At 34.1% G+C, this 27198-nt stretch overlaps 1 protein-coding gene across 5 annotated transcripts in view; it reads left to right on the plus strand.

The window, feature by feature from the left end:
* The first annotated feature begins 1790 nt into the window (after positions 1-1790).
* Pgant9 (polypeptide N-acetylgalactosaminyltransferase 9) overlaps positions 1791-27198 on the plus strand; it is a 214079-nt gene continuing 188671 nt past the window's right edge. For 3 of the 5 annotated variants that reach the window (XM_028301995.1, XM_028301996.1, XM_028301997.1), the window contains exon 1: positions 1795-2092. The gene's annotated coding sequence lies outside the window, so the exon portion shown is untranslated. Of the gene's footprint in view, positions 2093-27198 lie in introns of all 5 variants that reach the window. The other 2 variants (XM_028301998.1, XM_028302000.1) reach the window with 2 other exon arrangements.

The following is a 27198-nucleotide window of genomic DNA, read 5'->3' on the forward strand; positions in this document are numbered from 1 at the left end:
TATAGTGTTCGGGATAGACAGCAGCAGGCAACAAATTCCAGTCCCTAGCTGTTCGCATTATAAAAGAGTCATCGAAACGCTTAGTGCAAGTTCAGTCTATATTTAGCTTTTTAAACTGCTCATGAAATTAGCTTTCAATTTAATCACTTTTTAATTGTAAAAAAAACATAATATTTGTGAATATTCGTAAAATTTAGGCTACTGTTATAATGCAGATTTTGATACGAGAAGGTATGCATTTCTCTCATGTGAATCATCTTTTCAGAATTTCCAGCTCAATTTTATAAGCGTAAATTACTACTTATGTGAAAAGTTTTACACGCGTTTTAAAAAAAAAGCCAATTACGAGTTGTAATTTGTGGTAATTGTGGTTTACATTGAAATTATATAACTCTTTCGATACCTAATTCATTACGTCATTATTGTTGCTCTTAATTATGTATTTCTATTTATTGAAATCATGTTACTAGGTTTAATATCCATTATAATGATGTACTTGTGAAACAGGACATTTATATCCTGTGGGTCTAGACAAAGTGCACATTATAATCGCAAACCAGTCGAAAAATGGTCGAAAGGCCTTTCGATTCGATCAAAAAGTGCAACTTGTCTAGGGGGGCTGATAATAATATATTTTATGTTTGAGCTGGGTTTGACATACATTTTTACCAAATTCTATAAAAAGTATCCTAAACAATTTCCTAGAAAATCTTTGATACTGTTTGCTCGTTACATAGCCCGTTTGATAAGGACATTGTTTGAATGATACCTATCAGTTTACAAACGCTGTAGTCACTTTCAGTTTCATGTTTGAGTAACGTATAGTGATATCTCGTTGTGTTTAGTCCGTTACATTGATGTAGACTGGATTTACCCAGGATGTTATTATTTTACTTGTCATCTTTGAAAACAACATGTTATAAAGTCATATACCTACTTTTATAACTATTGAGATATTTCTGCTATGAGCAGATAATTAATAAGATATATTTACTTACTATTTATATTTCTATAGATACCCGTATAAGACTATTTTTACACAGGTACTTATTTTGTGAGAAAAATAACATCTTTTACACTCACTTCCATACAACAGTTTGTGGTACTACCACATACTGTTTGCCCGTGGCACAAAAATGACGGATACCATGTAGTATTTTTCCCATGTCAATAAATACTTTGAGTAAAGCAAGAGCTGTTACCAAAAAACTAAATATAGTCTTTTTAGCCCTTTGAGTAAGTGATACGGGTCACTTAATCATACTATTTTAATGTGGGGGGTAGGTAGGCCTCCCACTAAGTGCACCGACAATCTGGTGAAAGTCACGGGAAGCCCCTGGATGCGGGTAGCAATGGTTGTGGAAATCCTTAAGAGAGGGCTATGTCCAGCAATGGATGTCATTTGGCTGAAATGAACGAGCTTACTTATAAGCAAAACGAAATATGAGCATGAAGCAATTTGCTAAGATAGTCAAATCTATTGAATTGTACATAATATTATGTCTACCCAAATTCCTTCCGCTCCTTATTACATTTTATGCTCATATCCGCTTATGTGATTAAGATTGCAACAATACAATAATAATTCTTATCGTTATCAGTTTAACGTTACATCAAATAGCAAACATTATAATATGTATTAATCAGACAAATGACTCGACCATTCATATCGCTTACAATGTCCTTTGACGAGGCAAAATTATCAGCGTCACCAATAATGGAACGATAAGGCTTCATTAAAATGCGGGCCACATCTATTATTTCACGTTTTTCCGCCGCAAATTTTATCAAACGCGTCGAACGGAAGCGAGCCGATGCGCACATCTCGCCGCATCCCGTTTCTCTCCTCAGCCAATCGCCTCCGACCTCCGACCAACGGACCTCCATAGAACTCCCTCAGTCTCGAACTGGCGGCCGACCCGAGCAGACGTGCGCTCGGTCAGTTATCCAACTACTCGCGAGCTTTCGAATATCTTACCTGTGGATTGTCAGTGACATGTGCTCATAAGAAACCTTTTGTGTGTGACCTCTGGATTCCCCCAAAAATCAATTTTCCCAACTCATCCTCAATCACACCAGGGTATAAATCAAGGTTGGTGTTATATGCTTCGCGAATAATAATGCGATTGGATGCATTCGGAATGTCACTTGGCCGGTCATGTTAGAGCAATGCAAAGATGGTGTAAGTGGAGGAATTTTAAAATTGTGTACTGGACAAGTTCAACGACACGCGGGCCTTGGTTGATTATAGTTTGTTTTTTCTTGTTTGACCGGTGCGTAGCGTAGGTGTTTCTGCGCGGTCGATCGTTCCTGCTCACTATAATTAATTTACTTCCAATATACTGATGCGTTTATCCGATAGTGAATTTGCATTAACATCGCAACCATGATCGTTTAATGGTCTTGTTTTTGCATCAATTACACTGGAAGCTTTACTGTCAACAAACCCATTGAGAATCAAGTTGGTATCCGTATAAAGATCAATTTGCTCGTCTTCGTCGAAGATTATTTCCTTTAAAATATAAATTTTACATTTCGGCTTTATTTAAGTGAATAACAGTTATTTTTACTGCTATAAAAACATGTTATCTAATTAACTCGAATTAGTGATAATTCATTACTTAATTGACTGGCAATTAATACGTTTCAAATATATGAACACTGCATTTCAACATAGACATGTAATGATAGAACACTCAAGTAAATTGAAAACTTATTTCGGTGTCGTCTGTAGCTGTACCGAAGTCACACATTTCCGTGTGTCAATATACTCTGAGTGGGTAACTGATTTACATATAACAGTTCCAACATACACAGCATATACATTTGCCTCTATTTCTGTTTTTATGGTCTCCCATCATAGACATAGTATTCGCAGTCATAACTGGTTCTAGAAATGTTCATACGTACCTGTTAGTTCTTGTCGTTAGTTCCACATTTAGATACACTTATATATAAAAACTTCATACATTTTAATGAGCAAAATTTTAAAACACTTGTCTGAAGCAGAATGCAAAAGGTTTGAACAACCTTGAAATACTGCTAATAATGAAGGATACAAAACTGAGAAGATGAGTGTCAATTTATTCGCTACATCAGGGATAACTTTTTTGAAGTAAACGGGATCAATTCTATCATTAGACTACTTAGATCCCCTTTTAAAGAAATCATTGAATCATCACGTCTAAGAAATGATACCTGTCTTAATACTACTACATCACAATAATAACAAACTACTAAATATTCGTCATAATTGTCACTTTCTACAATAGAAAACATTGCCAATCANACCTCAAATTACTGAATATCACTTTTAACGACAATCGTTCAAAACAATATCTGAATGCACTTATCAACAGGATGCAGTAATAACTGCACAAGGTTATCCCATTGTTGTGCATCCTCCAAATGCCTAATCTAACTTCAATTACATAGGAACCTCATACCAATTAGGTAACGTTGGTGTTTTGTTCATATTTTTGTGTTTTGTTCGTGCAATCGTGTCAAGGAGGCTATAACCATTGCTGTATGTATGTTTTTTGCCAGATACCGGTCTCGGTTAATAATATTTTACCTGGCACAGTCCAGCATGAAATCGGCGTTTCGTAGAATTGGCCAGAACTTTATAAGTGTAGTCAATTATCGCAGAGTAGTTATCGACGCGAAACACGTTGATGATAGGGTTCTGATTTATCTCTTTATCAGAGGTATTTTAGGTAATGATATCATTATCAATATTACTCGTAACTGCACACACGAAAATTAAATATGGAGCAATTACTAAATTTAATATAGGTAGGTCAATGTTCTCTGGAAAAAGTATTTTTGGAATTTAGAAAAATATTTAGGAAAAATATACAATATAAAAGTCTTAGTGGTAAAAAAACGCATAGATGTTAATTTTACATGACATTATTTTTCCTAATGCAGAAATGAACTCTTGAAATTTTTTGAAGATATCGCTCAAGAGTAGGCTTCTTGCTGACATGTAATTTGAACCAATCGCATTGAAGAACACTTGTCTAACTATTGTATCCTGACCATGTGGCTGGCCTACGTCAGAAAATGTGACTCACAGTTAGTGATCACTACGCAATCGGTTACAGTACAATCATAATGGGCTATTCTTATTGACATTTGCTTTATTTGTTTTGCTACTGAGACGCTAAATGGGTATACAGTTGTGCTAATCGAGTTCAACATTCGAGATGTTTGAACTCAACTCCACTCTTTGCTTTTAGTTTTACTGAAAACTAAATTCCTCTCCTAGTGTGCTAATAGATGTTATCATTTTAATGGACTTTCTCCAAATTGCACAGACTGTACGTATATTTTTAGTTTTGATGCAGATTTCATTTGTCAGTTCTTTCAGTTGGTAGGTCATCATTTCTGATAAGTGAATTTTTGCTCATCTTTAAAATTCAATGGTGAAAAATTTTTAGATTTTACAATGTAGGCATGAATAAAACAATTAAATTGATCAACTTTAAAGAGAATCCGAGCACGCCATAGCAATGTCCTTGACGAGCCATAAGCCGAATGTGATTAAAGCCATCAAACGCGACGTGGCCCACCGGAAAGCTATTACGATATAATAAAGGCAAAGAATGTACTTTTATAGTCAAAACACGTGTATGAGGTTTTGATTATGGTACAAGTTTAACAGCTAAAATCATCGATTTACTTCTACAATAGAAAAAGCGTAAACTTTTCTAGAAAAACAACGTTTTTGATCAAATTAATTCTTCTGACCATGAAGGTTCTAATTAGGGTTGCCAACATTTCATCAGCGAAATATAGTATTTTCCAAAATAAGGTGTAAAAAAATATAGTACATTTAAAAAAAATATAGTATTTTATGGGAAAAACAAAAAAATAGACAAATATACATTTTTTAATTATTTATTTTTATAAAACTATATTTTTCTGCAGTTCTTGCGCTGTGTAACAGTTTTTTGTTTAAAATAAAAGTGTCATATGCTTTGTCACATTCAATTTTTAAATTAATATAAATCAAAAGCTCATTTTTTATTAATGATACACTACTTCTGTTTCTTTCTTCTCGCCACTTCGAATTCATAACCGAAAATATCCTTTCTGTAAATGCCGAAGTGGCGGGAATAGAGAGCAGGAATGAAATTACTTCAAATAAATTTNTATGGTCTAGTACTTATATAGGTAAGTACTTTACATTATCTATTACCTGACTGTAAAATTGTTACAGACAGACAGTCAGAGTAAATTAGGTACCTACTTTAACATTATTTTATAGAATTCATAGTGCATATGGATGAGGATGGACAAATGGATATAAAAGTAATTGACCAATTTACAAACCTTGAGAGATAAAGCATAACAGCTAATATGTGTTTACATTTCTCTGAAGCTCCAGCAGGACAATCGCAGACCTTTGTGACTTCTTGTTCATTATCACCAACTAATCTATTTCCATATTCTTGAGATACATCTATCCACAGTTTTATAATGGCTGGATGTTTGGAATTTAATCCCGACGTTCGTAGTACCAGTGCTTGTACATGAATTACGTTATTATTTTTCTCTTTTTTTCCAACCGAAATCACCATTCCACTCCGTAATAATTCTTCACCAGAACGCATTGGTTTTGTGTATCCTGCAGACGCATTAATTACATCGACTATTGACAACATAATTATTGTCTTAAACAGCAAAATGCCACGTAAATCTTATTTGTATTTATTATTTATGTTTTTCCCTGACGTTAATTGTAACGAAAACTGTCAAAGTGTCGTTCTTAGACAGCTTCACAATTTTGACACTAGAGGCGCTAGTTAGAATCTTTGCATCGCCAATGGCCAATCAATGGCCGCGTGACGTGACGCACACTTTGAAAAAAGCAATTAGAGAGAAAAAAGATAAAATGGAGTCGATAAGATATCGATACTTTAAATCCTGGGGGCAANGTATCCTGACCATGTGGCTGGCCTACGTCAGAAAATGTGACTCACAGTTAGTGATCACTACGCAATCGGTTACAGTACAATCATAATGGGCTATTCTTATTGACATTTGCTTTATTTGTTTTGCTACTGAGACGCTAAATGGGTATACAGTTGTGCTAATCGAGTTCAACATTCGAGATGTTTGAACTCAACTCCACTCTTTGCTTTTAGTTTTATTGAAAACTAAATACCTCTCCTATTGTGCGAATAGATATTATTATCTTTTTAATAGACTTTCAAATTGCACAGACTGTAAAACGTAAGTTTTTAGTTTTGATGCAGATTTCATTTGTCAGGTTATTTCAGATATATGTGAATTTTTTCTCACCTTTAAAATTCAAAGGTGTAAAAATTTTAGATTTTGCAAAATGTATCATGAATAAAACAATCAAATTGATCAAGTTCAAAGAGAATCCGAGCACGCCATAGCAATGTCCTTGACGAGCCATAAGCCGAATGTGATTAAAGCCATCAAACGCAACGTGGCCCACCGGAAAGCTATTACGATATAATAAAGGCAAAGAATGTACTTTTATAGTCAAAACACGTGTATGAGGTTTTGATTATGGTACAAGTTTACCAGCTTAAACCATCGATTTACTTCTACAGTAGAAAAAGAGTAAACTTTTCTGGTAAAATCAACGTTTTGGATCAAAATAAATCTTCTGACCATGAAGGTTCTAATAAGAATAAAATGACCGTCTCTTCGCTTGTAAGTTAAAGGATGCAATTATAAATATCTGAATCAGCTTGCTTGTACATACGAGAATTACTTTTTATCACCCGTGAATTAAAATTAATACATAAACATAAGCTCTACCTTACCGCGAAAGCGCTAACAAATACCCTAAAATTATGATACAAGAAGATACCCCAACTTTAAATTGCTTCCATGATATTTTCAGTAGCACGCCTTTATGGCTCGCGACTTGATGAATATTAAAGTCATCTTGTTTTACGCCTCGAATATAAATTCGGCTTTAGCTACACACTCTTTGGCTTCCACCATCATCTCTATAACAATGCTCTGTTTAAACCCGGCTGCTTTGTTTAAGGGCAATCAAAATTATGCACGGTGGTATCATATTTTCTGTGACGTCAACAGCTTAGTTGTGCGCTCTTCGAATAGTGATAGGATCAAAAATACGATTGTCAAAGAAATTGATACTGTAGAGATTATAATTTTGGTATCGGGGAACATTAATCCTGAACCTTAGAATCTAGAGGGCTTTGCGATCACAATATTCCTAGATTTTGGGGGCTAAGTGCTAAGCTTTAGTTCGGATTTTCGGATTAATCGACACTTATAATGTCTAACAATCACAATAATGGAATGAGCAATATTTGAAGGTTAGCAAAATTGCGGATCATCAAATTTTGTTACTGTTTTAAGACACATGAGTACAATTTTGTCATGGTTGAAAAATTAACTAAGAGTAGGCGCACACCGTTGATTTTTCGTCCGCCGATAGTTTAGTCGGGCAGTTGATCAGTATGGGCATGTATGGGAGTGCACACACTACGCCGATTCGATTTGGCCGATTCTTCATACAATTTAAAATCGAGCACAACTATCGGCCAACTAAAAATCAACGGTGTGTGCTGACTCTTAATCGGATATAAATGGATCACATCAAGTGAAAAATCACTTAAATTCGGATTAGATCATTTAAGAGCCCACATCCCTAGCGTTCCATCCGCGTTCCATTCAGGAACAACTGGCGTGGCAATCTTAGCGCCGGGACCGAAATCCGAATGCGTGCGCTAAACAATGGTCGTAAATTTACCGCAGCCAGGAATATTTCAAGTGCGGTATAATTACGATTCATAAATATAGACTTTTTTATCGATACAAGAGCTCAACAGTTACCGTTAAATTTAAACTTATGAGACCATGTGAAAATTCGGCTCGGAACGGATTAGGTCACAACAGCCCACATCCCTAGCGTTCCATCCGCGTTCCATTCAGGAACAACTGGCGTGGCAATCTTAGCGCCGGGAACCGAATGCGTGCTAAACAATGGTCGTAAATTTCTCGCAGCCACCGTCTAGGTTCAGCGCATGGTCTTTGAAATTTGTAAAGCCCCTCAGGGGATTACGTTTCGTCGGCGCCTTAAGGTGTTTGTATATTAGTGGGAGACATTTGCATGAATTCATACAACGTAGCTGTGGAGGAAATAATAAAAGTAAAATCTTTTACAACAGTTTTGTTATTAATGGTGGTGCACAGGTTAACTTATTGAAAACCGTGATAAATTAAGAGCAGAATTTTTAGATTTGTTGATTTGAGTAGCAAGCTTAAAATGTTAATAATTTTAGAGATGTCACTTCTCAATACTGTTTGTATCATCATTGTCATTAGCATCATCAGCACGACGAAGTCCTTTGATAAACATAGACCTCCCCCAATACACGTCATTGTACTTTTAGATAGTAAATAAATTATCTCCGTCTCCCTCTTGCGAATGAAACTTTTAGTTTCAAACGTCAATCAAGGATTAATTGTTCCCACGTTTTCCGCTGCGCTGCTCCTAATCTGTCTAATGTAGCATCCAACTCTAATAGATGCATATTATAATTTAATTTAAACTTTCCCAGACAAGTGTACCCCTTTATGGAGCTATATCGGCACGCCGGGCGTCACATTGCGGAATATTGTTACCCTAATGAATACGACGGTTTAATTATACTGAGAGTACGAATAACGTCTTACGTGCTCCTGTGAGCTAAGGATGTGATGTGACGCCAGATTTTGTACAGTTGGGAAACTGTTAAAATTAAAATTCTTGATTGAAAATTTTTACAAAATTTAGAATGGTTCAGTGACCATTTTATTCGTATTTGTACACGTGTAAGACGCGTTCGTGGAGTGTACATTTGTTAATGGTAGTAGAACTAATTGGGTAAAGTGAATTGAAACCATTACGTTCATGGATTGTTGGTTTTGTATTACGTCTGCTTACAGACACTAGGTGTTTCCCTAACAATATATCTTGGAAAGTTTAGTTCCTTGATGCTGCAAATGATTATAGGTCTGACCCACAAGTTTACAAGGTCCTGATTTATCAAATAGAAGTACTTAAATGGAAACAATGCTTCGAAAGTTAAGTCCTGAATGATTTTTGCGAATATTCAGTCTCAGACGTTGCAGTCCCATCCCTAAGCGCATACGATTATACGCCGAATCGTATTACAAGATACTTGCTGTAATTGGCTAAGCAAATTAAACCATTACGTGCCAACTCGATCATTTTCTATTGTGTCTGTTTACGCGTACGCTTGAGTTTTAGAAACAAGTGAGCAATGGATTTCAAATGTAATCTGAGCGAAGAGGTAAACTCTTTAGGGCGCTTTCCCACGGAATCCACTAATGCAAGGTCCCACAAAACTGGACTTGTGTATTCACATGACAGTAACCCGTTTATTGCGGGTGTTTGCAAAAAATTTATGCAGGCGTCTGCTGATGGCAGTAGAACTAATGAGAATAAAGGGTTTTTACTGGACCAGTTTAATGGCAAAACCGAATTTGGAATTCGAACGGATCGGTTGTGGGACACTAAAAACGGGATGTTTGGGATACAAAACGGGATCATCCAAAACAGTATGTATCAGGCAAAAAACGGGATGTTTCCATGGGAAATAACCCTTATTCTGGTNTTACAAGATACTTGCTGTAATTGGCTAAGCAAATTAAACCATTACGTGCCAACTCGATCATTTTCTATTGTGTCTGTTTACGCGTACGCTTGAGTTTTAGAAACAAGTGAGCAATGGATTTCAAATTTATACTGAGCAAAGAGGTAAATTTCTAAGGGCTCTTTCCCACGGAATCCACTAATGCAAGGTCCCATAAAACTGGAATTATGTGTTCACATGACAGTAACCCGTTTATTGCGGGTGTTTTCAAAAAAATGTATGCAGACAGCTGCTGATGGGAAAATTTCTAATAAACAATACTTTTAATCGAACTTGATGCTGTTTTACTTGACAAAACCGAATTTGCCGTCTGTCGAATTTGAAATGCCGAAAGGCATTAATTCCGCCTTATGTACACTGTTCTATGTGCATGTAAGTTTGAAATAAATAAATAAATAAATAAAATTTGTAATTATTACACGGGAAACTATTAAACGGGATTATTTAAAAAACGGGATGTCTCTGTGCGAAAGAACCTTTATTCTGGTACACCCCCATCTCTACTCGCATACGGCGACGATTATACGCCGATCCGTGTTACACGATACTGGCTGTAATTGGGTAAGTGACGCAACGAGAGTTTTCTCGACGTGCGACTCGCGAGCAATTATACCAAGCTTCCGCAGCCGGAACGGCGCCGTGGGAACATCTGGGAGATTGGATTGTTTTTTTTTTGCTTTTCAGAGATCTAGATTGCTGGCAGTTTTATTATTAACAATTAATTAGCCTATTAGTCACGCATCATTTTATAACGAGCGCTGTTTAATGGTGTGATGTATTTGTGCAAGAGGTCATGCGATGGATTCAGACTTGAATAATTTTGATATCATTTTCCTGTAGTCCTAATTATAAAAGGTCAGTCTCGTCAAAAGTTCACACCTTCTTTTGTTCGAAGGTTACGAGGGCATTTCAATTCAATAGCTTATTATATCATAATTTAAGCATAACTATAACATCATCTAACCAGCAATTATGTATCACTAGCTTTCCGCCCGCGGCTTCGCCCGCGTGGAATTTTGTCTGTCACAGAAAAACTTTATCGCGCGCGTCCCTGTTTCAAAAACCGGGATAAAAACTATCCTATGTTCTTTCCCGGGACTCAAACTATCTCTATGCCAAATTTCATCAAAATCGGTTGCGAGGTTTAAGCGGGAAAGCGTAACAGACAGACAGACAGACAGACAGACAGACAGACAGACAGAGTTACTTTCGCATTTATAATATTAGTTGGGATTAAATAGCTTAGAATTCTTATACTTGCCTTGTATAAAATGGCAAGAACAATCAACACTATAAGAAGCTGCTCGTGTAATTTTTTCATCGATTCTCGAGTCGCCGCGGGGATTATCGACACGAATCGATTTGCGGTCGCGAGTCGAGAACTCGAGCGTTTTCCCACTTTGCCTTGCGGTTGATGCCTTGATCTACCTCCTGATTACGTTTTTGTTGTTATTCAAACATGTACCAAGTTTGATATTGTTGAGAACCTGATTGCTGTGAAAATTGCGGCAAATTGCAATGATTTATTTATTTATTTATTTAAACTTTTATGCTAAAATAAATTTGTACATAAGGCGAACTTAATGCACTAAAGCATTAAATGATGGGGCCTTTGATTTCGTTAATATCAGTGTCGTGTCCTTGACTGAAATATTGTTACAATGGCGGTGATAATGGCGTGATAAGCTTCGGGACTGTAAATCATATGTTTTCCTTTCAGCTCATTAGTAAATGGGCAGTCCTTCACTCGTAAATTACGACGAAAAAACTACGTATTTTGATTAGGCAGTTCTACGCACCTAATGATCAGAGTGTTTTTTTTTAAATCTGCACTAGTTATTTCAACCAGTTTAATAAAATAATACCGGCCAAATACATCGATCTACTAAATCCATCGATGTCTAACATAAATTTACCGGCTGCTTCTAATGTAGCATCATTAATAAAAACGATTGTTACGTTGCGTTCTTGCTTACGGTTCACATAATACGGACTACGCTTCACCTACTTACGTGAAAGTAATGTGTTTGCGGTATTGAGAACTAGGTGTATGTATGTCCGCGTTATCATCGTCAGGTCATTTAGTACTACTGGAGACTCTTTAATGTCCAGGGACAAATTTGACTATAGTGGCTTATGATGTCTAACATCATGGTTATGATTCCAGTTGGTATAGTCCATAGAAGCAGAAAATTAAAGATTGGGCTACAACGGTAAAATTATCATGACCATTATTTTAGTTAATGAATCTAGTAGTCCACTGCAGAGGGTTCCTTTTGGAACGTAAGTCCCCAAGGAACGCCATAAAGCATGATCTGCTTTTTTCAATCCAGCCGATGTTAGTCATCTTCAAGGGTAGCCTATCATGGCCTGTTTCTTTATCGAGTTTAGGTATCCGTTCGAGAACTCGTTATCGTTAACCCGTTAAGTCTTTCGTTAATTTTGCGACAGTTAGCAGTAAATAATGACCATGATGATCAAATAACCAAGTTTAGTGATAGAGAACCCGATTCGAGAACCAGTTAACCCTAGCATTCGTTAATTCTCTGACAGATTAAAGAGTAAAATGACTCGCTAATGTTAATGATAGTAACGATAGTGGTCAAACAAACCAAATTTTTAGCAATGATTACCGCTAATTACTTTGGTCGTTCAACAAATAAATAAACAAATTCAAAAAGAATTTTTGAGCTTGTAATGCCAGTATAATAATCATGATTGTCGGTCTGCGGCCGCGGACTCGTTATGACGCCGTTTGATGACTAATTAAACCTATTATCGCTGATGATTGCGAATAACAATTTGTTAACCATCGCTGTGTTAAGTCAACAATACGTTGCGTGTTAATATTTGGCTGTTTTTATTTTATGCGTTATATCATACGTAAGGGTAAAATTAGTAATGTGTTAATGTAGTTAAAATTCAAACACTCTTAAATCTTATTAGTATGTAGAAGGAATCAGCATAGAATCTTAAAAGTAGTAGGAGTAGGTTTACTAACCACAAAAGTCCAGCGTTTAAACGTAATTGTATTTACTATTTTTTATGAATTTCTGTACAAAACGTCTAGTTACCAAGTCAGATTACGTGCAGTGTTGCTTATATCAATCAAAATAAGTATTATAAATTCAAAATTGAATAGAGACACTGCCACTTAGCAAATGTCACGCTTCAGTTGCTGTTTAACTATTAACTATTTTGTACTATCAGTTAAATATGACTTAGCACTTTAGTGTGACCTTAACCTACTTTTCTGACAAAATAGTACCGAAATTGTACTATTATCTCAATATAGTTTTTCTAGTCAAACGTAATGAAATCGTAATGGAGATTGACTTAAACCATTGTAATTAGACGAAATTACTTGATTAACTCATTAAACATTCTTACCTGGCCAATGGCGTAAATCAATTCTGTACGGCTACGGAAAATAGTAGTGGCACGAACTATTTTAACTTCAATTTAATGTAGGTACGGATGAGGTTGAGGGCCCATCATGCTGAATGTTATGAATCTTATTTACTTTGAATAGGTGCGATTTNAACTGATTTTAGAATGTTATGAATACCATTAGCTACGGGAGAATTGTCATCACTGAATTAATGCGGTTTCAACAGACGGTATCTAATGCGTTATTTGTAACGCGATTTAGTACGCGCGCGACAGCTAAATAATAATGGTAAATAAATAAATTGTTCCAACTTTTACGTCAATTACAAAGATAATCAAAATTAACCAGAACTTGTGCTAGACCGTGACTAGATAAACGTATTTAGTGGCATTTACTGTTATTTACATCATACGTCATTAACCTACGGCGGACTAGTTTTGCCTCTAGCGCAACTTTTCAGTTACTATTTTTAATAGAAAAACATTTTTATTTTCTTTTTTAATTGACAATGAAGCGAAAACGAACATAACTTAAGATTTAGAAGTTCAGTGGCAATAACGAAATAAACTATGATTAGTGATTACCTATAAGGAGTACTATTTTAGAACTAAATATTAGTCAGGTTATAATTATTATCGTAAGTTACTTGTATACTACAAGTAAGTTACTTCTATACGCTTATCTAATTATCATTATCTCGACGATTATATTGGGAATGATAAGGGGAATATTTTTAATCGGAAAACGTGTCGCGTTATCTTTAAAAATGTGCGTTTATAATCACGTCTGTTTAAATTAATGTTTCAATTGTGTTAACTTTTCAATTTTTACCATACTATTTTTATGCTATGAAGTAATTACTTATGAATAAATATAGGGGACTGGGAGACATTGCATTTTCGGGTGCTAAAAAATATTACAACAATATTGGTTAAGTAATATTTTTGATTATTTCGTAAATCGGACAATTTAAGAATAAATGATGTGTTATTTCTAAGTTGTTTCACTGTATTTTAAAATGCAATAGAAAATTATTATCCTCTCTTCAGAAAACTGTTTAATATTTATTTTTATGCACCAAAATAAACACGTATCATTCGATCCTTTTTTAGAAATGTAAAAACAAAACACTGCATTTTGTCACATCGGTCACGAGTCATGGACGTTTATCGCTTTTTCTGGCAATTTGCCATTTATTTAAGTTGTGTTTGCTTTGTGTTTTTTGTTCTTTTTTCGTTTTTTGAAGCGATACTTTGCCCTGAAATTTATTGCTTACCTTTTATTAGTCAGAGTTTGTAATATAATTGGTTTATCTTGATACAAATTGTCGTGTGTCCAAAGTGATTCAAACTGTTTGGATTACGTCGTTTTTACGTTGTTTTTAAAAAAAATACTAAATAAGGGTTCCTTGTCAGGACTACGGAAACCTTATTTAGTATTTTTTATACAGTACATAGTACTTCTCGATTGGCTATTCTCTTTTTTTCTGAAACATAAAAGTTCAGTTTTATCAATGATCACATTATTAACGGTATGGAGTCGTATAAGTGACGTTATACGACTCTATTATTATACCGTCTATTGTCAAGTTAACATTGACAACTATGAATAATCCATTGATCTCAACTCAATCATAAAATAACTTTATATATTCGAATGTTATCGACTTCTATGTCTATTTTATACGATTTTATAGTAACCGGTATTCGTACGGGCGGTAATAAACTCAGATTAATATAATAAATGCGTAAAATTACCTAGTAAATTACCGCAGCGTAAGAAAGTAGAATCACATGCATTAGTCAAACTGGCTTTGAGCATTACTTATCATTTAGTCCGTGAAGTAGTAAGTAGAAAGTAAAAAGTGAAATAATTAAGTACTTTATGATATATTTTAATAAATAATTTTATTAATGTTATACAGGGCTGCTACAAAGCCTTTATTTTTAGAAGTGAAAGCAGCTAATTTATTAAACTTGTGACGATTTTGAGTGAGTTTTATCATAAACATTTTTATTATCCACAACGAGGTAGCTCTTTATCATAATATAGGGGCGTTTTCACTGTCCCTAGCAACACATAATGACATGTACAAACAACAGAACTTCAAACTATGCATATTTGTTGCAAAATTGCCCCTATAACCACATAGATATATGAAATATGAATATTTTCCTGAAAACCAACGGAGTTATGGAATATTTTAAGGCATTTCTTTCTAAAATTGGGGCAAATTATTGTGATAAAGTCGTGTTAAGAGATAATTCGCAATCAATATATTAATTTACTATAAACCATGTTTATACTCGGACATAACTTCACCCTTTTAACATTATCTCAGTTGTTATCTTGAACTGCAGACAAGATTTTAAAATGCCTCAAACAAAACCTTTTGTTTTTGATGTCTTAGAAATTCCCCTGTTATCGGTCTGTTAAAAAACTCTAAGTATTAGTTCCAAAATATTCACTTTTTGTGTTAAAGGGGTTGTGATCAGGGATTAAGGATGCATTTACACTTACTTGAAGCTGAATGTCAAACTGATATAAAATATCCTACAATAATTTTTGACATTTTTATTTACTAGGTACTATGGTTGTAATTAATTTATTTTCCTTCCGATTTTTTTATTCCGATTTTCCTCAAACGATATTAATTAACATGTATTTTTCTGATTATTCAAATGCGATTGATGATTATCAAAATGACGTCAATAAACTAACACTTACCAACTCCATAATATCTGTAATACCATTAACATGCATTCTTAGACAGTAGATAATATTGTGTGTTCGAATAATAATTAAATTTTGTAATGTAAGTTATTTTTACACCCTTTTTACTGCGTGGAAACCTATAAAAATGGACTTAAAACATTTTGCTTGCCATTAATTTTTAAATGCAAAGGATTCATCGGTTTACTATCGCAGTAAATGTATAGGTAATTATTTTAAATATATGTTTCCTTCTATTACGGCACTAAAAGGAGAAATTGTTTAATATATTTTATTAGATTATAAAATTATACAGGCTATTTAATTTAATTTTAGCCTTAACCTTAAATATTTTATCTTTGTCCTTATTAAGTCAGTATAGGTAGTTATTATTTCAATGTAATTAGGTTTAAATTCAAATGCAAAAGAAGTCTATGTATAAAATATTTGATTTGACCCGATATTGTAAACTAAAAGGAGAGTACACAATATGTAGCCTCTTATTATACAAAGTTTTTGATCAAAATACTGCCTAAAATCCCGATACAAACGGGAATGAAATTTGCATCCGTTCATCAACTTCGATCAAGCCATATGATTAAAATAAATAAATAAAGTATAAATAAATATCCTTAGACATATCACACTGCGCTTCTAGTCCCAAACTAAGCGAAGCTTGTACTATGGGTACTAGACAACGGATATTTATATCCGTTATACATAGAAAACACCCAGTCTAATACAAACAAATATGTTCATGCACACAAATGTTTGTACTGTGCGGGAATCGAACCCGCTACCTCCGGAATAGTAGTCCGTTTCGAACCACTACACCAAACGGCCGACAAAAGAGGTTTTAATTTTATACCAGTACCTTATACACTCATGAAATAAGGCATGTTCTAAGACACCTTTTTCTTGACGGAGCACTTACGATATTTATCATTGTAACTAGCTTTCCGCCCGCGGCTTCGCCCGCGTGGAATTTTGTCTGTCACAGAAAAACTTTATCGCGNCTTCTCGATTGGTTATTCTCTTTTTTTCTGAAACATAAAAGTTCAGTTTTACCAATGATCACATTATTATAAAAGTGACGTTATACGACTATTATTATACCGTCTATTGTCAAGTTAACATTGACAGCCATGAATAATCAATTGATCTCAACTCAATCATAAAATAACGTTATAATATTCGAATGTTATCGACTTCTATGTCTATTAATACGATTTTATAGTAACCAGTATTCGTACGGGCGGTAATAAACTCAGATTTAATATAATAAATGCGTAAAATTACCTAGTAAATTACCGCAGCGTAAGAAAGTATAAACACATGCATTAGTCAAACTGGCTTTGAGCATTACTTATCATTTAGTCCGTGAAGTAGTAAGTGGAAAGTAAAAAGTGAAATAATTAAGTACTTTATCATATATTTTAATAAATAATTTTATTAATGTTATTATACAGGGCTGCTACAAAGCCTTTATTTTTAGAAGTGAAAGCAGTGCTGTAAATGTAGTGACGATTTTGAGTGAGTTTTATAAAAAACACATCATAGGGGCATTTTCACTGTCCCTAGCAACACATAATGACATGTACAAACAACAGAACTTCAAACTATGCATATTTGTTGCAAAATTGCCCCTATAACCACATAGCTACATGAAACATGAATATTTTCTTAAAAACCAACGGAGTTATTTATTTATTTATTTAAACTTTAATGCCAAAATAAATTTGTACATAAGGCGAACTTAATGCACTAAAGCATTCTCGACCAGTTTACCTTTGGGTTGAGCATAAAAGAAATTTGTTTGGCGGTACTTCTAGTGCAGTTATGGAATATTTTAAGGCATTTCTTTCTAAAATTGGGGCATATTAGTGTAACAAAGACGTGTTAAGAGATAATTCGCAATCAATATATTAATTTACTATAAACCATGTTTATACTCGGACATAACTTCACCCTTTTAACATTATCTCAGTTGTTATCTTAAACTGCAGACAAACAAGATTTTAAAATGCCTCAAACAAAACCTTTTGTTTTTTGATGTCTTAGAAATTCCTCTGTTATCGGGCCGTTAAAAAACTATTTAAGTATTAGTTCCAAAATATTCACTTTTTGTATTAAAGGGGTTGTGATCAGGGATTAAGGATGCATTTACACTTAGGTACCTACTTGAAGCTTAATGTCAAACTGATATAAAATGTCCTACAATAATTTGAACATAATTTTTGACATTTTTATTTACTAGGTACTAGGTAGGTATAATTAATTCATTTTCCTTCCAATTTTTTTATTCTGATTTTCCTCAAACGATATTAAGTAATCCTTTAATTAAAATGTGTTTTTTGATTATTCAAATGTTCTTATTCCAGTATGAACAGACTTTTTCCATACTAAATGACGTCAATAAACTAGCACTTACCAACTCCATAATATCTGTAATACCATTAACATGCATTCTTAGACAGTAGATAATATTGTGTGTTCGAATAATAATTAAATTTTGTAATGTAAGTTATTTTTACACCCTTTTTACTGCGTGGAAACCTATAAAAATGGACTTAAAACATTTTGCTTGCTATTTATTTTTAAATGCAAAGGATTCATCGGTTTACTATCGCAGTAAATGTATAGGTAATTATTTTAAATATATGTTTCCTTCTATTACGGCACTAAAAGGAAATTGTTTAATATATTTTATTAGATTATAAAATTATACAGGCTATTTAATTTAATTTTAGCCTTAACCTTAAATATTTTATCTTTGTCCTTATTAAGTCAGTATGGGTAGTTATTATTTCAACGTAATTAGGTTTAAATTCAAATGCAAAAGAAGTCTATGTATAAAATATTTGATTTGACCCGATATTGTAAACTAAAAGAAGAGTACACAATATGTAGCCTCTTATTATACAAAGATTTTGATCAAAATACTGCCTAAAATCCCGTTTCACGGATGAAATTTGCATCCGTTCATCAACTTCGATCAAGCCATATGATTATAAAGAGTTTTTAATTTTATACCAGTACCTTATACCAGGCCTGTTCATCTCCGCGAGTTTACATCGAAAACAAAACACGCACGATGGCCCACCTACAGGATACTATTCGACAAGGCCTCACATACGAGCGAACATTGACTCACGTACAACTCACGCACGCGTATTCTTGTGTAGGTATGACGGAAGAAAATAAAGAAATGTGCAGTATTTAAATAATAATAAAAACACAGAATGTACTTTTTTAAGTTGCCTCAAGACACTGAGAGGTAAATAAGTAGTTAATATTATTCATGATAATTCATGCTAAATCATGTATTTCCTCCGCCATTTTCCGCAGTTTGGCACCTCATGTCACATCATTTTACCGAAGTCAGCCCTATAGCTTCGGCGCAGTGCCGATCACTGACGTTTGTCAACAAAATGGTGCATGACTCTTGAGACAGGTTAAATTACACCATATTGTTAATGACATTGAGCATACATTTTTTTAAATACCTTCGCGAAGTAAACCTTCTGTACGTAGTACTTATTATTATTCTGTGCTTATACACTCATGAAATAAGGCATGTTCAAAGACACCTTTTTCTTGACGGAGCACTTACGATAATTTTCGCGTATGTAATTTGTATGCGGTTTTGCTGCGCAGTGCAAATCCAAAACTTGTACTTGTTGGTGTAGGTGTGAGAACTACGTATTCTTTAAGTTATTCAGTGTTTAAATCAGTCCATGAGATAAACTACTATCATGCCTTTTTTGCGTCATGCTAAATTAATTATGAATAATCATGATTCGATAGGTAGTAACTTGTTAGCACATAAGTAATTGTGTTCTTAGTATCTACTTTAAAAAAAATATTTTTTTATCCTATGGTCATGATGATCGCAAAATCACGTGTGTATGAACACAGCTTTATACCACATGCTAGTTCTAAGCACATGATAGAGAATGCATTAGTGGCATCTTTAGATAACGGTTTCCGAGACCAAGTGAAAGTGAACAAATGACCAATACTTATTTTGCAGTTTGGAAGATGTGACTTGTCAATTATGGTGCAATGTTGTCATAGTAATTTTTACGAACTTTTATAAGTACTTGTTCGTATTAATTAATAAGTTGAATTTGGCTTCGGAATGCTGTTGGTGCAGGAATTTACCAAGTTTGAAAATTTATAACTATCTGCCCCAAATTATTGCCCTGTAATATTCCGAATTTCTGTAAATATTGTATAGTTTTATAAATTCTGTGCAATAGTTTTTGTATAAAAAGAGTAAAAGACATCATTCATCCAACCTCACAAACTTTCGCGCTTAAAATTATTTCAGTAGGAAATCTTTCTTTCTTTGTTAGTTCCTGAATTATAGAAATAATGTAAGCACATAATTTTAAGTAATTACTGCCCGTTTTCACCATCAATCCCTAATTTATAAGTGACCCATATGGTAAGACATATCAGGAATTTAGTTTTCATAGGGGTCACTTAAAAATTAGGGATTGATGGGGAAAACGGGCATAATCCTTTATAAGTCATTAAACCTTTTAACGGCTTCATGGTAAGGTCCTAAACGTTTTTGCAAATGTCAAAACGTTGTTATTGAGACAATTACAGCTGATTCTAATTACAAGTGCGCAGGGGCAGTGACATCAGGATCACAATACCAGACAATTGATTCCATCATAACACCAGTTAGCCTCGCTTTAATGTCATATACGCACGTTAGAGGGTCAGTGTTCATAACATATAGGTACGCCCGTATTCACAAACATTACTATGAGGTCTCACAGTGCCCGTGGACGCACAAGGTGACACACGAACCAATCACAGAGCTCTATTCAAGGCTGTGCGTTCGATTTGCTGCTTAACTTAAGCAAATATTCGCGTTAATATCGCAAAATGAAAATAAAACAAAAGAAAAAGACAAGTAAGGTGCAAGAAACAGTGTGATTTTTTATAAAACCTACAAGTTTCTAGTTTCTAGTGATTTCTGAAATCATTCTACTAATATTGATTGTGCTTTTTTTGAGTTTAACTAGAGACAATGCCAATAGTTAATAATGTTCGCGTGTTTGAAATAGCTAAAATATGATTTCAATCAAGAAAAACTAACAAAGCAGTGCTGTTTTGTTAAAAATATGTGAATTATAAGTTACAATAACAATATATTCACTTACATTATACAGAATAGAAATATCGGCTGAAATTAACGTGTAATTACTCATCCTTCATACATATTATACAATTTTAATTAGAGGTCCAGAATAGAATTTACAAATCGATATATGTATAGAAAGATTGTTGGTTTAAATGTACCTATAGGCGTTTTTAGGGTTCCGTAGCCAAAATGGCAAAAACGGAACCCTTATAGTTTCGTCATGTCCGTCTGTCCGTCTGTCCGTCTGTCCGTCTGTCCGTCTGTCCGTCTGTCATCTCATTTCTTTTTGTATTTTGTAGACAGCAGTTATGTATCTAGAAAACTGGACCGAAATTGAAAAATTTTACTCGACTTGGCGGTTGCACTACCGTGCCCCCAAATATTTTAGTTTTTCCTTGATTCATACACCAAACACTACTTATATTCCAAATTTGAAGCTTCTAGGTCTGCTAGAAGTGCCTTAGAATTTTGATGATCGGTGAGTCAGTCAGTGAGTCAGTGAGTCAGTGAGTGACAAAATTAAGTAACTTTGACCCGTTATAATTCTTAAACTACTGGTTCAAATTGAATGAAATTTTAAACATACCGTGTCTTTACAATGCCTGCATAGCTAATGAAAATTCAGCCTTCTAGTTTTATCCACAACGAAGTTACAGGCGGTCGAAAATGGCCTGAATTGCTTCGAGAAAAGGATGGTACGGCCGTGCCGCTTTTTTGCTCGACTTGGTGGGGGCACTGCCGTGCCCCCAGATAAATCGATATATAGGAAGATTGTTGGTTTAAATGTACCTATAGGCGTTTTTTAAGTAAATATTTTAATTGAATAATTGGTGATTTTTAAGCAACGGCAAGCGTCTGGTTAAAACACGAAGAAAATAAATTATCAGTTGGACGTGTCTTATTTTTAGTAGATATTAATAAATCCCAGGTTCTCAAGCGTAAATGATTGAATAATTATTTTTATCGAATTGAATATCCTCATTTTTATCTTGGCATCACAATTACTATTCATAAAATTATGCACGCATAATAACCGCGACACGACTAAATGAATAATGATTTTAATTCTTCGTGTAAAATTGTGTACGATGTGCACTCAGCCTTAAAACGTCGGTGAAAAATTGTAAAAGTTTTATTTCCAATAGCATCAGATATTTTTACATTGTAAAAAAAGAAAAAAACTAAGTAATTATGACACTTTACGGCCATTTTACGGTTGGCCATAACCATAACGCGTTGCGTAAGTGGCGATGAAAAATACAAAATATTAATATGAAAAGCGTGTAATTTTAAATTTTCTTATTGCAAAACAAGTTGTAAAATGCCGTTTAACCAGCCACCGGTTATCGTTCCGGCAATGCGTTTGGTATAACAATAATGTCCTTATCAGCTACTCGACCAAGCATGTTACGAGTGATACACACAATTGTGAGTTTTATTGCCACGGAGTATGATTTAAAAATGGTGCAAATTCGCGTGGTGGCCGATACCTATTTATTCGTTTTCGATTATGAGTGCGTAATGCAATCGCAGTTCTCGATGCGGATTGTATTACAAGCAACAATCACGAATTGTATGAGACTTTCGATCGATTTTGTGGACGTGTCGATTAGCTCTAGATCTAAGCTTTCGACTGGCTTATTACCTAGCTAGATAACCATAATTTGCACCTAGTTTATTTTTATTTTTGTAAAAACATCTAAACCATTTATCTGCTTTATACTATAGGAAATTGGGGTGCTTTTAGAGAGGACTTCACCACTTGAATGGGTAATCTAAGAGCTTTGAGCTAAGATATTCCTTCAAAACTTCCTGCACTAGCAATGCTCAAGGTTTGGAATAGTCCTTCCTTTGTGTTTTAGAGATGGGAGTAAAATAGCTGAATGTAGGTAAATTTATCGACGGATATAGTGGATAAAATTCTACTTAATTTAAACAGTTTTAATTTAATTCATTATCACACAAATAAAACATTCAGTATATTTAATATTCCTTTTTTTTGCAGGTAAACTACAAGTTCATTATTTCTCAATCGCAAACCAAAGATTTACTAAGGTAAGACTTACTTTTATTTGCTAGACTTTCTATGTAAAGTCATCACGAATACGTATAGTATTCTACTTTAAAAATACATAGGTAATATTGAAAATTTTATCAAAGAAATATCATCAAGTGCGCTATAAATAAAGACAGTAAGTGGTTAAGTGAAAGATAAATCAATTTTACAACTCGAACAGAAAATTAAATGCTTAACATAAAAAGGGGCAGCATTTATAGAATAATGAATTCCTTTAATTCTGAGTAAGAACACAATTTAAATTCAAGGAAGGACACCATCCCCCGATAGTGTCTCGGTAAATCTTTTTTATTTTACATTAATGTTACGGATAAGATTTCAATTTGTTGCTTTCGGAGATTTAATTATCTTATAAACCTTATTTAAGTGTTATAAGGCTTTTCTTGGTTTTTTCTGATTGTGAATTTGAGTGTGATTCCGAAGATTTAAGAGCTTAAGCTGTAATAGTAAGGATGATGGCATATTTAGCAAAACATTTGCATCTTTTTAACCGGCTTCAAAAAATAGGAGGATCATTTTAGTCATACCACAGAACATCCACTGCTGACACAGGTACTCCCCCATGATTTCCAGATAGGCGTAGGACGTCCACCCACAAGAGGGACAGACGACCTCATAAAGGTAGGAAAGCGCTATATGCAGACCCCTACCATTTTAAATAATTTTTTGTCAAAACTTATGCAGTAAAGCGCTTTTTAAATCGAAGATAAATAGATTAGAAACGAATTACGAGTAAATACTGAAGGGTGAATATTTATCCCCAAATAATTACCCAATAAATTACCACCGTGGAAGTAATTAACCATTGAAACGAACAAATATGCTCCCCGATTGCAGGTAATTTAATCCCCCTTATCGCGTAACCAGGTTAATCCAATTATTTTATTTATCTTCGCCAAATCCCGCCCAAATGTACGGCAACTAATTATACGTTTTAGGCAGGGCTTTGTAATCCCAGAGCTTACGGCGATGAAACTTAACAATATAACTTGCCCAACAGACGTCGGGACTATACGAGTAGGTTAGGGCCGTCAAAATTGTCACAATAGGGATGTTTCCTGGACAAAAAAGCAAGAGTTTGAATTATGCCCGTTTTCACCGTCAATCCCTAATTTTTAAGTGACCCATGGTAAAACATTACAGGGATTTTGTTTTGGTATTAGTGCGTCAGTTAACTTATCAAAAAATACTCGACCATTTTTCACTTTTTCAAACTAAAGAAAATTAAAAGAGATAAAGCGCGCCAAAGTTTTAGCTGTAGTAGTAAGCAAAAAAGAAGAGGTACGTAGCGTCAAGGTCAAATGTTTTTTAGGAAACTAGCCTATTGAGATACCTGACATATTATTATGTTTGTCTATGTATCGGGCAAGGAAATATCAAGCTCGTTTTATTCGTCATAGTTTCAAATTAACAAACCAGATACATAAAACGCATTAAACTCTACTTACTCGTAGAGAGAAAAATATCTTACTCGTAGAGAGAAAAATATCAATAGATCTCTGTAATAATTTATGTAATAAGTGTGTGATTAAGGAACAAAAAATCGTACTATCTTGCTGTCGTATTTTCATTCTAAGGGCGTGAATTACAAGCAAAAGAAAGTCTGTCAGCTTTATTTAAAAAAACCGGCCAAGTGCGAGTCGGGCTCGCACACCGAGGGTTCCGCCGTACAAACGTAGCGGTTTACAATTTATGACGTATTAAATCAAATTACTTNCATATAATATGTTGAGTGAATCATACAGATTACGTTAAGCAACCAACCATCCTTTGCAACATTTGTACAACTCATAATTTTACATTTTACAGTATAAATCATAAAAGTTAATTAATGTTCAACAATTTATCAAAGATCATCAGAAATATAAATCAGTTATGCTGTGAATTGCTGATTGGATTAATGTTTTTTTTTATTAGTTGATGTGCTTCTCACGACTCGACATAAACTAAAGTGTGTTCTTTGAAATTATGATTTAGTAGTTAATTAATTATCTTCACTTTATCAGTTAAAAATTACTCAATTATAAAGTTATGAAAAGGTGTTTGAGTCAGTAACAAATGATGAGATTAATAGGCCCTGCAATTTGCTATTGTATATTTAGTATGGTTATACAGGTCTTAATATTTTATTTATAAATATCTTTAAATAACGTTGTGTTTATTTATTTCTTACTAATAGATTCTAAAATATTTGTCTTCGAATGATATTATACAGAAGGAAAGAAAACAGAATTATTTTATCTGTCAAGTGCTTTGTTTGTATAGAGAACCAATAGATATTACCAAAGTAGTTCGCATAAATCTATCTTTCATTGCAACGTGAATAGTATTTACTTTACTTTAAAAAAACCCTACCTTATTACGCTTGTCAATTTTATTCTTCACAATCAAAACTCGATTTAATCTAAGTCATGGATTCTCTCCTGTGATCTTAAAATTGACTCAAAATATACTTACCATTTTATAATCATATTAAACTGTTACCTAACCCTAAAATGCGACAGCCCTGCTCAAAAGTCACAAGGTTCATTCGGGTGTTGGGACCAATTACGGACCACGGTCCGGGTCCTGAAATATTGACCTTAAAAGGCCATTAACGTCCCTCCTTAGCCGTCGATAAGCCATATTCGACCGTTTAAGGATATGAAGTGATTGGGCGAACGCGGCGAATCACTGTTCGAGATAGTTGTCAGTCCTTCTCCTAATTGAAAACGTTATCATCGTTTTAGGTCACGGATTAGTATATTTGACAGTAGATTAGGGATATTGCGTTTGGGACTATCGCTTTTAGGATTTATTGTTTGATCATATTATTATGTACAGACAATGGGCCATTTCTGACTATACAAATAAATTGCAAAATCCTCCATATCATAAATACTTAAGATGCCCCAGTATGCACCTTGGTGTGCCGTCCAGCTGTACTTGATAAAAAGATATAATAAATGTTTTTTCATGACGGTCAAATGTTTGCAATGTTTTGTTTTTGATAACACTTGACAACGTTCTGTTGTAACTCCGTCCATTCAAATAGGGACAAGCTAGCTTTTTACTGTAGTAATAGTTAGATACGTATTACTTCGCTTTTACTAACACTGCTATTATAGATGTTTTTTATTTTCTATTTATATTCCTAGGAGTTATTTTGCAACAAAAAAAATATATCTGAACTCTGATGTAATAGGTATGTACCTACTGTTCATTGCACACACAGCAAAAGTAGAAAATCATACAATTTCTTGGAATTGCATAGTAACGAGTTATACAAAACTGAATACGTACTTTCGTGGAAAACTCATAATAACTATTGTATTCTCTTACCAATTGTTATGAACAAATCAGTTTTTAAATTCTTTTTTGTAAACAAACGTTATTGTAAAAAATTTCCTCTTGAATCGCTAACGAGATTTATAAATCCCTCGGTGTAAACATATTTTCCAAGAGATTTATAATGTAAAGAACATTTGAGAACTTTACTGCCATAAAAGTACGAACACAACTTTATCACTGAAGTTGAGCAATATAATTTTATGCTCACAGCAAATATTATGTATTGTTATGTGGTTCCCGCAAGCCTATAGCAATGAATCGTGGTAATATAATATTGTTATTATAATGGCTGAACAGATGCGCTCAACTTGCAAACATTATCAACGAGATACNCTGAGATATTTAGTATAGGAGGATTTTAGGGTTAGAAAATATTCGATTTCATTAAGACATTTAAATCAGATCCATATCTGTACTTCTGTATCCGTACAAATGTTTTAAATGCGAAAGTAACTCTGTCTGTCTGTCTTGCTTGCAAGCCTAAAAAACTGAACCGATTTTGATGAAATTTGGCATAGAGATAGTTTGAGTCCCGGGAAAGGACATAGGATAGTTTTTATCGCGGTTTTAAAACAGGGGCGCGCGCGATAAAGTTTTTCTGTGACAGACAAAATTCCACGCGGGCGAAGCCGCGGGCGGAAAGCTAGTTATAATATTTTGTACAAGAAGAGATGTAAGAATTGCTATGTCCAATGTCTGTCTATATTTACACAACATGATTGTAATTTCCTTTAGTGATTGGTATTACTCGTATAATCCCATATTTCTTACAGCAAATAAAGACTAGAGAGTAAATAAACAGTAATAGATTTTTTTACAACGAACTTGGAATCTTCCAGCGAATGTGAAA

Source organism: Ostrinia furnacalis, unplaced genomic scaffold (genome assembly GCF_004193835.3).
Source record: "Ostrinia furnacalis isolate ACB-3 unplaced genomic scaffold, ASM419383v2 OfSCF1042, whole genome shotgun sequence".
Classification (NCBI taxonomy): Eukaryota; Metazoa; Arthropoda; class Insecta; order Lepidoptera; family Crambidae; genus Ostrinia; species Ostrinia furnacalis.